This window comes from Bubalus kerabau, chromosome 5 (genome assembly GCF_029407905.1).
Source record: "Bubalus kerabau isolate K-KA32 ecotype Philippines breed swamp buffalo chromosome 5, PCC_UOA_SB_1v2, whole genome shotgun sequence".
Lineage (NCBI taxonomy): Eukaryota > Metazoa > Chordata > Mammalia > Artiodactyla > Bovidae > Bubalus > Bubalus kerabau.
Genome location: NC_073628.1, coordinates 76,569,840 through 76,585,218, shown reverse-complemented (window position 1 = coordinate 76,585,218; position 15,379 = coordinate 76,569,840). Strand labels below are relative to the sequence as shown.

The 15,379-nt window shown below is 39.1% G+C and overlaps 1 long non-coding RNA gene and 1 other non-coding gene across 2 annotated transcripts in view; both read left to right on the top strand.

Annotated features, from left to right (window-relative positions):
• LOC129653921 (uncharacterized) overlaps positions 1–15,379 on the top strand; it is a 115,369-nt gene that overhangs the window by 7,604 nt on the left and 92,386 nt on the right. The gene's annotated exons all lie outside the window — the stretch shown is intronic.
• TRNAW-CCA (transfer RNA tryptophan (anticodon CCA)) lies at positions 7,529–7,601 on the top strand. The gene has a single exon. It is a non-coding gene; the product is annotated as a tRNA-Trp (tRNA).

Below are 15,379 nucleotides of genomic sequence, written 5' to 3'. Positions count from 1 at the left end.
TTTACTTCTGGTTTGAATTTTTACTAATCTAACCTGGCATAAGATACCTAAACAAGCTTACATCTAAACTAATTTTTTCTTCATTTCCTCTAAAACATGTGGAATATGTTTACTTTATTGTTTTAAAAGGTTGTTTTATTGATCCTTTTATATGACCCCTTTGCTCCAAAAGATGTTGACATAGTAGAACAGTATGCTATCGATCTAGTAATAATAAGGGTATCATATTAAGACCTGGTGTCTATTTTCCCTTATCTGTTTCTGCCCTTTTCACTGCTGTTTTAATTTCCATCATCTCACTTTAAAACATTTCTCCATTTATTCCAGGAAATGGGTTCCCAGTTCTGGCCAACTCCCTTTTTTCTTGATCCTCCTTCTCAAGGAAGTAACAATCACTGGGATTGGTATTCATGTAATTTTTTTCTCCCGTGTCTAATTTCTCATTAATATTTTGTCAGGAAAACAGCTTTTACCTTTACTCCTTTATTCTGAAAATTTATTTCAAGAGCCCATTATTTTTCACTGGAATATTTTTCTGTGGTTTGGCATATAATCCTTTCACTCACTGCTAAAGCTAAAATCTTTTGCCTTGCTTCTACTTATTTTTACGTATGGCATCTCCAAACCCTTGTACTAGCTTTCTATACATTTTTTGAAGGCTTTCTTCATATAAAAATTTTATATCCCTTTCCCCACTTTACTGAAGTGACCTGTATTATTCTTACTCTGCTTAGTTTTAGCTTGAAACATTTTCAAATGCTGGATCTTTAACAGTTTCTTAAATGTATTTCATCTTTATATAGTAGGCTTTCCAGGAACCCACAGAAAACCAGATTGGGGTCTTCTGTCTTTCTTTAAAAGTCAGTTCTCTAAATATTCCCAACATATTTGGAACTGGCTATTGGACACATACTTAGTTATCTTATGTATATTTTCCTAAAAGTTGGATAAAATATATTTATGTTTATCTTTTCTTGTGGTTTCTTGACCTCAAATACTTTTTAACATAATGTAAAATTGGGCCTCTGAAGCTTGCATTTTCTCAGTCTAGCTGTTACCATGGCTTTTTGAAATGCTTCTTCTAGTGAGCAGAAATATGTGGGCTCATCATGAGTTTGAGTAAGCTCCAGGAGTTGGTGCTGGACAGGGAAGCCTGGAGTGCTGCAGTCCATGGGGTCACAAAGAGTCAGACACGACTGAGTGACTGAACTGAACTGATTCTTACCCAGGGATACTTTAAAATGAAAAAAGAAAAAAAATTATACATGCTAAAAGTAAGAGCTATATTCCTGTGAGGGAATTGAGAGGCCAATTGAAACTGTTTACTTCAGACTGGGACTTGAACCCACATGCAGAAACTCAAACACAGCTGAAATCCAGTTTGGGACTTGAACCCACATGGCTAGGACTCAAACCCAGCCAAAATCCTGCTTGGGACTTGAAACCCCCATGGCTGGGACTCGAACCCAGCCCAAAACCACAGTGCCTGGTTTCAGGGCCTAGTGAAGCTTGGGTTCTTGATCTCTCATCACAGAAAGAATTCAATCAAAGACAAAGTGATAGGTAAGATATGGATTTATTCAGATTCAGAGAGAAGTGCACTCCACAGACAGAATGTGGGCCAATCCAGAGGGTGAGTGTGGTCTCAAAATGTGCTGTGGTTAGTTTTTATAGGCAGGGTAATTTCATATGCTAATGAGTGAGAGGATTCAGTTCAGTTCAGTTCAGTTGCTCAGTCCTGTCCGACTCTTTGCGACCCCATGGACTGCGGCATTCCAGGCCTCCCTGTCCATCACAAACTCCTGGAGTTCACTCAAACTCATGTCCATTGAGTTGGTGATGCCATCCAACCATCTCATCCTCTGTCGTCCTCTTCTCCTCTCACCTTCAATCTTTCCCAGCATCAAGGTCTTTTCCAATGAGTCCTTTGCATCAGGTGGCCAAAGTATTGGAGTTTCAGCTTTAGCATCAGTCCTTCCAATGAACACCCAGGACTGATCTCCTTTAGGATGGACTGGTTGCATCTCCTTGCAGTCCAAGGCACTCTCAAGAGTCTTCTCCAACACCACAGTTCAAAAGCATCAATTCTTCAGCGTTCAGCTTTCTTTATAGTCCAACTCTCACATCCATACATGACCACTGGAAAAACCATAGCCTTGACTAGATGGACCTTTGTTGACAAAGTATTGTCTCTGCTTTTTAATATGCTGTCTAGGTTGGTCATAACTTTTCTTCCAAGGAGTACACATCTTTTTATTTCATGGCTGCAATCACCATCTGCAGTGATTTCAGAGCCCCCCTAAAATAAAGTCTCTCACTGTTTCCATTGTTTCTCCATCAGTTTGCCATGAAGTGATGGGACCAGATCCCATGAGCTTAGTTTTCTGAATGTTGAGTTTTAAGCCAACTTTTTCACTCTCCTCTTTTACTTTCATCAAGAGGCTTTTGAGTTATTCTTCACTTTCTGCCATAAGGGTGGTGTCTGCATATCTGAGGTTATTGATATTTCTGCCTGCAATCTTGATTCCAGCTTGTGCTCCTTCCAGCCCAGTGTTTCTCATGATGTACTCTGCATATAAGTTAAATAAGCAGGGTGACAATATACAGCCTTGATATACTCCTTTTCCTATCTGGAACCAGTCTGTTGTTCCATGTCCAGTTCTAAATGTTGCGTCCTGACCTGCATACTGATTTCTCAAGAGGCAGGTCAGGTGGTCTGGTATTCCCATCTCTTTCAGAATTTTCCACAGTTTATTGTGAGCCACACAATCAAAGGCTTTGGCATAGTCAAGAAAGCAGAAATAGATGTTTTTCTGGAACTCTCTTGCTTTTTCAGTGATCCAGTGGATGTTGGCAATTTGATCTCTGGTTCCTCTGCCTTTTCTAAAACCAGGTTGAACATCTGGAATTTCATGGTTCATATGTTGTTGAAGCCTGGCTTGGAGAATTTTGATCATCACTTTACTAGTGTGTGAGATGAGTGCAATTGTGCAGTAGTTTGAGCATTCTTTGGCATTGCCTTTCTTTGGGATTGGAATGAAAACTGACCTTTTCTAGTCCTGTGGCCACTGCTGAGTTTTCCAAATTTGCTGGCACATTTAGTGCAGCACTTTCACAGCATCATCTTTCAGGATTTGAAATAGTTCAACTGGAATTCCATGTTCTCCACTAGCTTTGTTTGTAGTGATGCTTCCTAACTATTTTTGGGAAGGGGCACGGATTTCCAGAATTTGGGCCACCACTCACTTCTTGGTCTTTTGGCAGTGCCTTGGAACTGTCATGGCATCTCTGGGTGTGTCATTTCACTTGTTGGTTGAAGATCAAGGTCTAGTCTTGTCTGCCATTTGATTTAAATAAGCAGGGTGACAATATACAGCCTTGACGTATTCCTTTTCGTATTTGGAACCAGTCTGTTGTTCCATGTCCAGTTCTAACTGTTGCTTTCTGACCTGCATACAGGTCAAATAAGTTCAGTAAGTTTAAATGGAGAGTTCTGCAAAATGTCAGAGAGAGGAAAGTGCCAAAGTGGTAAATCATACAAGCCTTGGCTATAGTTTAGTATTAAAAGGGCTTCTTAATGTTCAAACTTTGGTATTCAGGAAGTTACTCTTTTTTTTTTTTATGAACAAAGACACATACATTACCATAAGAAAAGGATATTGAGTATGGTGAGAGTCATCATGCAATGATTCCTCAGTTGACATGGAGAACTGCAGCCTAGAGATTATATTTCAACTTCATATCTTCCAACTTAGAAACTTACCTGATGCTATCCAATAGATGTTTAATGACAGTCAAATGAATTATTGAGTCAATAACATAAGAGGCGTGAAAGAAGAACTAAAGATTGTCATGGAATGAAACATACAAGCCTGCTGAACACGAGCAGCCAGTCTAGTACCTGGCATATTAGTGCTATGAATGAATCCAGCAGCTTTGTGAGCCTCCTTTGAGCTAGACCTCTGAATCTATACCACACATCAATCGGTAACTTCTTTGGCCACTAGAATGGGGATTTAACAACTTACAACTGCTCTTCTAGTTCCTCTGATGCTTCCACAGTCTTTGAGAAGAGAGGGAGAGAGGAACTTAGGGGAAGCAAGGGCTCAGCTGTATCAATGCTGGTTCTAATTCTGTAGTCACAGCTCCATGGGGGGCTGTACGTGTGCCCTTGCCTCCCTCCTGGTCTTGGGAAGAGAGGAAACCACCACATTTCCTTCATGCAGTGGATGAGAGCTAGTCTATCATTAAAGGAAAACCAGCAGAGAAAAGCCCTCAACTGTTGGCAGTCCACGAGACGTGTACATTGCTATAGCAGGCTCTGCTGAGAGGCAGGTTGGGGGAAGGCCCTTGTGAGCCTGGGGACTGCCTGGCCTTGAGTTCCTGCTTGTGAACTGTGTGAGACCAGGCGAGTTACTTAATGGTATTTCTGTTCCTTCGTCTATAAAAGGTGGCCAATAAGTGTCTATTGCACAATGCTTGCATGGAGAGCAAATGAGCCAGTATGTGTGTGTGTGTGTGTGTGTGTGTGTGTATTTAGCCACTTTATTTATACACTCACAGTGGCTAAAAGAGTGCCTGGCACTTATTAGGCACTGGTGTGTTGGCTGTTATCATTATTACCTTAAGGCAACTATTTATATAATGGGGAAGAGCAATGAAATGGGATTTAGGATGTAAGCCCCCTATGAAGTAGAAAAGAGCTGGTAATGCGGAAGAGGGCAATGCAGATGTGTAGGTTCACCATGGTTCTCGGTGGCACTTGGCATGGCCAAGTGGTGCAGACTGGTGTTAAGCCAGATTGCTGCCCTGGGGAGGATAGCAGAGCATGTGCTGGGGCCGGGGAAAGGGAGAAATTCAAGATCAGGGAGAAGGGTGTTTCCTCACAATTGCTGCTTGGTGCTGACTTTCTAAATAGACCCGGTCAGCGGTTGGATAGGAAAAAGGCTGATGAGTTTCCAGATGTGTGACAGGAAGAGGAGGAAGGAAAGTAATGACCCAGCAACCTGATGTTAGGATCATGACAGGGACATGAACCGTGATAAAAAAGCTGAAAGAGCCCACAAAATAATAATAAACAGTCCAGCACCCTGTGTCCTCAATCCTGGGTCACAAACCACATTTCTGTTCAAACAAGTCTTTAGGAGAAGATGCTGAGAATTAAGACATGGAAAACTCCACGGCCAACATGATCCCCTTAGAATTTTTTTAAAGCTGCCTTTCTCCAATTGAACCGTATCTACACAGCATAAATAAGGGAGAAATGTTGCAATTACCTGGTTTGCTTGATCAACTCAGACAGCCACACTGGATTACTCATTTTTGTATGATTACTTGATCCAAAAAATCCACTCAGAGGGTTGAATGTTCTATTTGAGCTGTCTAACTTGATCAGATAAATCCACTCCAATGAAATTTTTGTTGGTATTTCATCCAGTCCTGATATTTATAATCAATTATTTTCTATATCTTGAGTTGAAAATAGCCATACAATCAAAGGCAATTAAAACACTCTGAGATGATTTAGTGATAATATAAAGTATCTTTATCTTCGTATAATGATTGTAATAAGAATCTGTGATTATGTTTGACATACACCAGACATCCTGTCCTCTACATGCATGTGCGTGTGTGTGAGTGCGCATGCTCACTAGTGTCTGACTCTTGCACCGCATGGACTGTAGCCTGCCAGGCTCCTCTGTCCATGGAATTCTCCAGGCAAGACTGTTGTAGTGGGTTGCCATTTCCTCCTCCAAGGGATCTCCCCGACCCAGAGATCAAACCCGTGTTTCTTCCTTCTCCGGTATTGGCATATGGATCCTTTACACACTGCACCACCTGAACTGACCCTACATGCACAAAGTTCATCAGATCCATCTAGAAAGAAATCTTTCCTCCTTGCTCAGTCATTTTCTGGCATGCTCTTGATCTGGTCTGCTGATGGGACCATGAGTGTTGCAGAACAGTGGCCAGGGCAATGGCTTATAACCTATTAAAGTATTTTCTATACTCCCTTTTTTTTCTTCTTGAACATCTTCCTTTCTCTCTCTTCTTTTTCTTTTCTCTGTACTTCTCTCTGTTTCCCCGATTTACCTACAGCTCTTATGAACCTAGTTATGGTTGCCCAGAGGCTGTAAGTTGGGGCTGAGTTGGGGTGTGTGTGTGTGTGTGTGTGTGTGTGTGTGTGTGTATGTGTGTGTGTGTGCGCATGCTCAGTTGTGTCTGACTTTGTGACCCCATGGACTTGTAGCCCTTCAGGCTCCTCTGTCCATGGAATTTTCCAGGCAAGAATACTGGAGTGGGTTGCCATTTCCTACACCAAGGGATATTCCCGACCCAGGGATCAAACTCATGTCTCCTGTGTCTCCTGCAGTGACAGGCAGATTCTTTACCACTGAGCCACCTGGGCTGACATTCAAAGACAGTGGAAAAATCCAGTGGCCTAACAGGTATGGTTTACACACAGGCTCTAGGAAAAACTACACAGGGGCCAATTTATCTCTGAAGCACTGCCACCTCTTCATATCCTTCCCCTTCTAGGACGCCTCATTTTAGGTTTTCTAAATGAGACTTTATTTTGCCCTATTTCCACATTTGCTCCTAACTTTAGCCCATCCAAACCCATCCTTTTCCTGAAGTACATTGCTTAGATCATTTCTTTTCTGTTACTTCATAAAAACAGCTCTTGCCTCAGTGTAAATATTTTATCTAAGAGGAAAGCAAACTGATTTTTTAAAAATCAGTATACTTTCAAAATACATCCACTTCACTGCACCTCCTTTTTCGTAGACAGCATCATCTTCTTTGTGGGCTATTTCAGTAACCTTCTGACTGGTCTCTCTGCTCCTGTTTTTGTTTCCCTGTGATTGTTCTTTTTGCAACCACCAGAGTGATTTTTTTGTTGAGTGGTCATTCTTTTACTTAGAGTCCTTCTTGGCTCCTCATTTTATTCAGAATAAAAGCCAACACCCTTATCTGAAATGGCCACAGCTCTGATCAGGCTCCTCGCTGACTTCTAAGTTGAACCTTCTGATCCAGGTACACTGCCCTCCTCCCTCTGAGGATGCAGGAGGCAGGTCCTGGGTGTTCCCTGCTTCCCTTTCCTGACTTTTTTCCTCAGCAGTCCCCGTGGCTCATCCCCTCACATCCTTTATGTCCTTTCTCAAATATATTTTCAGAGAGACTTCCCCCAAAACCCTAATTACATTTGCCACCTCCTCAACATACTCTGTCTTCCTGTGCTTCATTTTTCTTTACCATCAGCAGTACATTGTACTTTCTATTTAGTTATGTTGTTCAGTGTCTTATCTGTCGCTACTAGAATGTAAGTTTTGGAGGGCAAAAATTCTATCTTCATCAGTGTTCTCCCTACCATATCCCTGGTGCACAGAAAAGTATTTGACACTTCCTAAGTACTTACCATACTACTAATTTTCCTATTAGCTGTAGTAATCCAATTTGTTGATAGCTAGTTCTTATGAGATAAGGCATTGTCTTTATGGATTAACATCTTTTTCTAGGTTAACACTTCCTGGTGGCTCAGAGGTTAAAGCGTCTGCCTCCAATGCAGGAGACCCAGGTTCAATCCCTGGGTTGGGAAGATCCCCTGGAGAAGGAAATGGCAACCCACTCCAGTATTCTTGCCTGGAGAATCCCATGGATGGAGAAGCCTGGTAGGCTACAGTCCATGGGGTCGCAAAGAGTCAGACACGACTGAGCGACTTCAGAGGAAGAAGAAGAAGTACTTACTAAATATTTGTTGAATGAGCAACTATATACTTGATTTACAAATGCCTCAGCATGTACATAGCTGAGGATATGGGAATTTTTAGAGGTGTTTATTGATATTTTGAGGATATATTTTTCTAGACATGCTGAGAAATAATCACCTTCTTCATCTAATAGCAAGGCAGCAAATGGAAGAATGAATGGCTGTGTCTTTTTAAAAAATTTTATTGAAGTACAATTGATTTACAGTGTTGTGTTAATTTCGTCTACACAGCAAAGTGACTCAGTTTTTTATGTGTGTGCATATATATGTATTCTTTTTCATATTCTTCATCATGCTTTATCACAGGATATTGAATGTAGTTCCCTGTACCACACAGTAGGATCTTGTTGTTTATCCATACCATATATACTAGTCTGCATCTGCTAATCCCAAATTCCCAATCCTTCTCGCCCTTTCCCTCCCTCCTTGGCAACTACAAGTCTGTTCTCTATGTCTGTGAGTCTATTTCTGTTTTGTAGATATGTTCATTTGTATCATTTTAGATTCTATGTATAAATGATCTTTTTCTGAATTTCAACTCATTTTTTTTTCCTCCCCTGCCTGGGCCTGCAAGAGTAAAGAATAGCAGTTTGTTCTCTTAGTTTTAAATGATTACCCAATCTGAAGTCAATTTGATTACTGTCTGTATTTTATAGTTATATCCTCATATCTTGAATCTCTCATAGACATATACCATAGACATAATCCATAGACATGGAATAATGTTGAATTTTACAGGAAAATTAAAATGAATGAATACATAATTTGTAGACCTGGTAACACGTATGTATGTAATGGAGGCAACCGTGTACACCCCTCAATTAAAGCTTTGCCTGTGTTCACAATCTTCACTTCTGCCCATTTGAAGAAACACACGCTTGCACAGCTTGAAGCATTTAACATCTTTCAAGTTAAGCTTTGGCACTTCATAGAGTGTAAGCCGTGCCTAGTTAATCATAGGAACTGAAATTCTTACTTTCTGCCCTTTAAAGCCAAAACCTATTTAAGATTATCTTTTCTTTTTTCGCATTGTCTCATCAAAGCAAAACTTGCAGAGCATGAAACAATGTGGTTAGGGCAGCGGATTTGAAAAAAAAAAAAAAAAAAAAAAAACACAACAGAATCTAGAAAACGGCAACATTTTCCTGTGGCTGTGTAATGCAAAGTCAAACCAAGCTGCCATCTGTCTGGATTCCTGTGTGAGAATTCAAAAGGAGGGTCTGAACAGCTGGGAAGCCTGCTTGATCAGGGACCAGCCCTGAAAAGGGAAACAGCCGGAGTACTCACCATTGGCCTATTTTTTTCCCCAGTGTGAACAGACCAACAGGAGGAGCTGTGTATTTTGGATATTAGGTTGTTTGTTACCTGGGAACCCAAGAGGAATTTCTCAGTCCTCCCCAAACTTCCTGCCTCTATTGGTAGGCTCTGTAGTCTGATTCTCATCATCAGCTCTCCAAACTTATTTGATACTAATTCCATTCCAAGGCCTCAGCTCTGTCTCCAACTCTACCCAGTTCACTCCTGCTTCTGTGTGGGGGAAGTTGTTCCCCCTTGCCCATATTCACCCTCTGCTCCTCCTTTTCCCCCAGCTTTAGCCATTTTTAAAATAAATTTTTAATTTTAAACTTCTCTGAGATCCCTTTTCTGGAGAAGCCAATCCACATGACCTCTCTTTTCTAACTTATCAGTCATTTACACAGTAATTGAGAGCTTCCCTTATATCAGATCCTGCTGGAAGTGATAGGGAAACAAAGGTGAGTAAGAATTCAGCAACTTGCAATCGATGATGAACAAAGATGGAAACTAACAGATTGTTCTGGGAGTGCTTAAGAGATGTCCTGGTTCTGCCTGGTAGCTCTTATTTAGCTTTATCCAGATTCACCACTTTCAACATTATGTTACATTTGCTTTCCTCCTCTCTTTCTCTCTCCTTGCTTTTTCTGAACCACTTGCAGTCATTCAGTTGCTACCTCCTGTCTGACCTTTGCCACCCCATGGAGTGCAGCAGGCTTCCCTGTCCTTCACTATCTCCCGGAGTTTACTCAAACTAATATCCACTGAGTTGGTGATACCATCCAACCACTTGTGAGTAGGTTGACTTATCATTGCCTTGTACTCTTTAGTACTCTTGTGTGTTTCCTAAGAACAAAGATATTTCCCATATAGCCACATTAAAATAATCAGATTTAGGAAATGTAAAACTGATGTATACTCCTACGCTTTGCTCTTTTCACTTCATATGTTCTGGGATTTAATCTCCTGTTGCTTCACTGAAGTTTCCTGGATTCTCTTTTTACAGCTATACATTCCTATGTTACTGCATTGTGTGCTTGTAACAGTATATTTAACCAGTCTCCGATGTTTGAACTTTGAGGTTGTTTCCAATATTTTGCAATTATAAATAATGAAGCAATGAATAATCTCTTGCATATATCTTCTTATTGTTCTGGGAAAATACCAGGAAGTGGGAATACTGCATCAGAAGACAAATACATGTACAGTTTTGTTAAATATTGCCAAATCCATACCCCTTCAGAAGTGTTGTGACATTGTCTTCCCATCAGCAACTTCTGGGTGGATCTTACTGACACTGTATTATAAGCTTTTGAAGTTATGCCAATGCAATAGCTGAGAAAAGTTATCTCATTCAGTTTTAATGTGCGTGTCTCTTCCTATAAATAAAATGAAACATCTATCATACATTTAAGGGCCACTTTTTGGCTTATCATATTTTTATGTCTTTGCCCTTTTCCATGGCATTTATAAAATATTTTTTCCTCAATTTTCATTTTATATATGAATAGTATTAGCATTTTTCTTATATTTGTTGCAGTTTTTTCCTATTTTCATTTGTCTTTGATTTTCCTAAAGATTTTTTTCCTATTCACAATTTTAAAAAATGTATGGTCAAATTTATCAATCTTTTATTCTATCTGGACTTTGAGTCATATAAAGTTTTCCTCTATACCAAGGTTAATAATGAAGAATTCACCCCTGTTTTCTTCTTGAACATTTATGGTTTAATTTATTACATTTAAATCTCTGATTTGGAGTTTATTCTTGATTATGGTATGAGGACTAAATGTAGTTTTATCTTTTTCTAAACAACTATCCACTTGTTCTAGCACAATTTTTTAAAAGGTCATCTTTGCTCCATTGATTGGACATAGTACCCTCCACATAACAAATTTTCATACATATACGATAAAAGAGCAGGAGAAAATCTATTTCTAGACATTATCGTCTACTTGATTGGTCTGTTATTCATGCACCAGTACCATACTCAACTGATTATAAAGCTATTTTATTTAATTCATAGTTATTAGCCACATGTAGCATTTAATTTTAAATTTACTATAGTTAAATACGATTAAAAATCCAGCTCTTGAGTTGCACTAGCTACATTTTTGAGTGCTCATTTACCCACGCAAAGCTGGTGGCTACGATGTTGGACAGTGCAGATGCAGGAGATTTCCACCATCACAGAAATTCTACTGGACAGCTGCTGTAAGAAGCTTTGTAGTATGTTCTAACGTTTGGTATGGCTAGTTCTTGCTCATCTCTTCTCCTTTTAAATGTTTTCCTGGCTATTTTTATGTGCTTCTTTCTCTCATATGAATTTTATTGTCATCTTGCCTAGCTTAAGTAAAAAGCCCAGGGATATTATTTTAGGATAACATTTAATTTATAAATTAACTTTGGAAGAACTTGATACAATTGATGATACTGAGATGTACTGTGTAAGAACAAAGGAGATTCTTCCATTTGTTCATGTCTGGTTTTGGTCCTTTACAAGTGTTTTATCATTTTCCTCACGTCAGTTTTACATATAACTTGTAAGTTCATTTTTGAATATTTCATTCATTTTTATGTGAATATTCTAAATGGAACTTTTCCATTATATCCTTTATCTAGTTATCTGTGTACAAGAAGAATTTTGCTGTCTGCATGTTTATTTTATATTGTTATGTGACTAATTCTTTTATTGTTTTAGTTAGTTTTATTATCCATTTTCCAGCTACACTCATGTTATTATTCAATCATTTTCCCCAATTTTTATGTCTCTCGCTGTTTTCTCTTATCTAATTGCATTAGCTAATACTTCTAGTACCATTGTTAAATAGTGTAGAAATAGTGGGTACCCTTACCTTTTTCTTCTCCTTGATAGCAATACTTATATTTTTTTCTTTTTTTTTTCTTTTTTGCTTTTCCTTTTAAGCAGTATATTGGGTTTAGGAAAGAGGCATGTACATTCTTTCATGTTAAGGAAATAGCCAACCAGTCCTGTTTTACTAGGAATGGATGTTGAATATTATTAGAGGCTTTTTTTGGCATCTATGGAGAAAAACAATTCTCCTTAGATCTATTAATTTGATAAATTAAATTACTTTATTTCTTAATTTTGAACAGTTTTAACACTTCTGATATAAATACCATAGATTGGTTATGGTGGATTGTTTTCTTAATATGGTGTTGGAGTCAGTAAAATGTTCATTTATTATTTTTGCTTTGATATTGATAAGTATATTGGTCTGTGATTTTCATTTTTGCATTGTTAGGTTTAGCTATTGGCATTACATTTATTTCATGAAAATAATTCAGAAGTTTTATTTTCCATGCTTTGAAATAATTTATGTAGTATTTAGACTCTGGTTGTCAACAATTATATAAGTCTAAATTTTGCCATATTTTTAAGCTAACAAGTTATTAGCTTGCTATTGTCTCCTGGATACTAGTAGAAGACATGAGATTCCTGGGTCAGAGACAAAGGTCTTAACTGGTAAACGCAGAAGCTAGAGTTTCATTTTTCCATCAGTCACATTTAAGTCCCACAGGGCAATGCTGGTGGACCCAGATGGATGCCTGCCAACACAGTAGGTTGCATTGTAGGAGACAAACACTTTCAGTAGATACGGTTTTCTCTTATTTGTAGAAAGTTTTTGTTTTTATTATTATGATTCTTAAATGCTGGTATGGTCCATGGATTTGTTACTCTCTGTTGCTATTTTCCATTTCAGACACTTTTCCCTGGACTGTTTTTATGTTTTCTTTGTTTTATTTTCATCTCTTGTACTTTTTTTGTTTTGTTTTTCTTTAGTGCTCCTTATTACATCTTCCTTCAAATTCCATTCAGATATCCCTTTGGTACCTTGCAATTTATTCTCAGTTTCTGAAGTCATTTTATCTTTTACCTTAATATCGTCTAGGAAACCAAGCAACTGACATTACATTTTCCCTGATGTTTTTGTTGATTTTTCCATTAGTTTTTATATTTCTGACTTAAGTCTCTAAATGGTTATTTGAGTTCTTTTGGAGAGATATGATACAGTACTTCATGTTTGGTTGCTTGCTTTAGAAATTTTTATCCAGAAAATAATTTGATTCAAATTTTCTAGGTTATTCCAACAGTAGCTTTGTATGCAATTTGGCTGCTTTTTTTGTACTCATAGCAATGTTATAGATTGACATCCTGGTTCAGTAGCAACCTTTCTCTCAGAATAGTGAAGCATAATTTCTTTAATGGATGACATTGTTGGTGGCAGGAATGGGTAGAGATTGGCATGTTTTGTGATTCTTTTTTGTTTCTATAGGCTCCTTGAAAACTGAAAGTTAGTAGCTCAGTCGTGTCCAACTCTTTGTGACCCCACGGACTGTAGCCCACCAGGCTTCTCTGTCTATGGAATTATCCAGGCAAGAATACTGGAGAGGGTTGCTGTTTCCTTCTCCAGGGGATCTTCCCAACCCAGGGATTGAACCCAGGTCTCCTGCATTGCAGGTAGAGTCTTTATCATTTAAGCCACCAGGGAAGCTCTGTAATATTCCTCCTATTTCCCTCTTTTCCTCTTACAGCTACTTGTATGAAGGTATCCTTCTGTCTTTGTCTCTTGATCCCCTACAAGCTCTCCATCTCCGGTACTGCCTTCTCTGGCTCACTTTCAAGAAGCCTTCCTATACCTACAAGCTCTCCATCTCCTGTACTGCCTTCTCTTGCTCACTTTCAAGAAGCCTTCCTATACCTGTTGCTGCTGCTGCTGCTGCTGCTAAGTTGCTTCAGTCATGTCCGACTCTGTGCGACCCCATAGACAGCAGCCCACCAGGCTCCCCCATCCCTGAGATTCTCCAGGCAAGAACACTGGAGTGGGTTGCCATTTCCTTCTCCAATGCATGAAAGTGAAAAGTGAAAGTGAAGTCGCTCAGTCGTGTCCGACTCTTAGCGACCCCATGGACTGCAGCCCACCAGGCTCCTCCATCTATGGGGTTTTCCAGGCAAGAGTACTGGAGTGGGGTGCCATTGCCTTCTCTGATACCTGTTGCTATAAACTGTCGAACCAGATCTATAGTATAGGGCATACTGATAGTCTTTCTTTTTATAGCAATGATTTTTTTCTATGCTTTACCTTTGTTACCAACTGCTTCCTCTCTTCTTTTCTACAGCCTCTTAAAACTCCCTGCTGCCAATGTTTGCATCCATAGGCTGGCAGCCAAGGTGGGCATTCCAGTGGGAGTCCTGTTGGAAATTCAGTTTTATTTCTCTTTTTACAAGGATTTGAAATTCATGGTCTTTATCATCTCCTGATATGGTGGAAAGCATGATTCGTGTATGGTTTTATTTTGTGCTCCTTATTTTGATCTTATGAATTTTGAGGAGAGTTTGTGCAAAGATTTGGATTTAGGATGCTGCCATTATCCTGTGAAATCTTTTTAAAGCGAGAAGTGAGTTTTTGATAAATTTTGATTACCCCATACCAACTGCCGTGATGGAAGAAAAGGAAAACAATCAAACTGGCCATGGATGATGTAGGAAAACTTATATCATGGGTTAATAAATATTGACTGAGTACCTGCAATGTATTAGGCGCTGAAGCTAGACTAATTAGCTTAACAGGCAAGATCTGTGCTCTCATTAGCTTACATTCTACTGGGAGAATGGTTACAAAATAAATACACAGTGTGATGCTAAGAAATGTTAAGGACTATAAAAATTATAGCATTATAGGGGATAAAGAGTAGGCAGTGGCATGATATTTAGTTTAGCAAGGCTGTCTCTGAGGAGAGGACTTTTCTCTAAAGACTTGAAGGAAGGGAGTAAGCAAGTCGTGCAAATATTTTTAGGGAAAATAATTTTAGAAAAGACAGTATGTGAAAAGGCCCTGAGTCAGGGACAAACTTAATGTGTTTGAGGAAGGGAGGAGCATAAGGATGATCGGACCTGAGATTGTAAGAGGAAATATATTACAAAATAAAGTCAGAGAAGCAGGCAGGAGCTAGGTCATGTATTATCTTGCAGGCCATAATAAGCTTTTGGACTTTGTTGATGATGGGAAGCCAATGTAGGCATTTAGGCAGAAAAGTAATGGGATCTGATATACATATTAAAGGGATAACTCAGACTTCTGTGTACAGCATATACTAAGGGAAAGAAGAAAAGCAGGAAGATGAGTTTCCATGGTGTTGCCTCTGTACAGCACTAATGACTGGACCTCTTAACTTTCTCTTGACACAAAATCACTATCTTTTGACACAGTTATTAAAACTGGATATTTGCCTTTCTCCTTCCCATGCCTGTACTCAAACTCTGCTGATGTGTGCAATTTTCCAGTCTTTCTG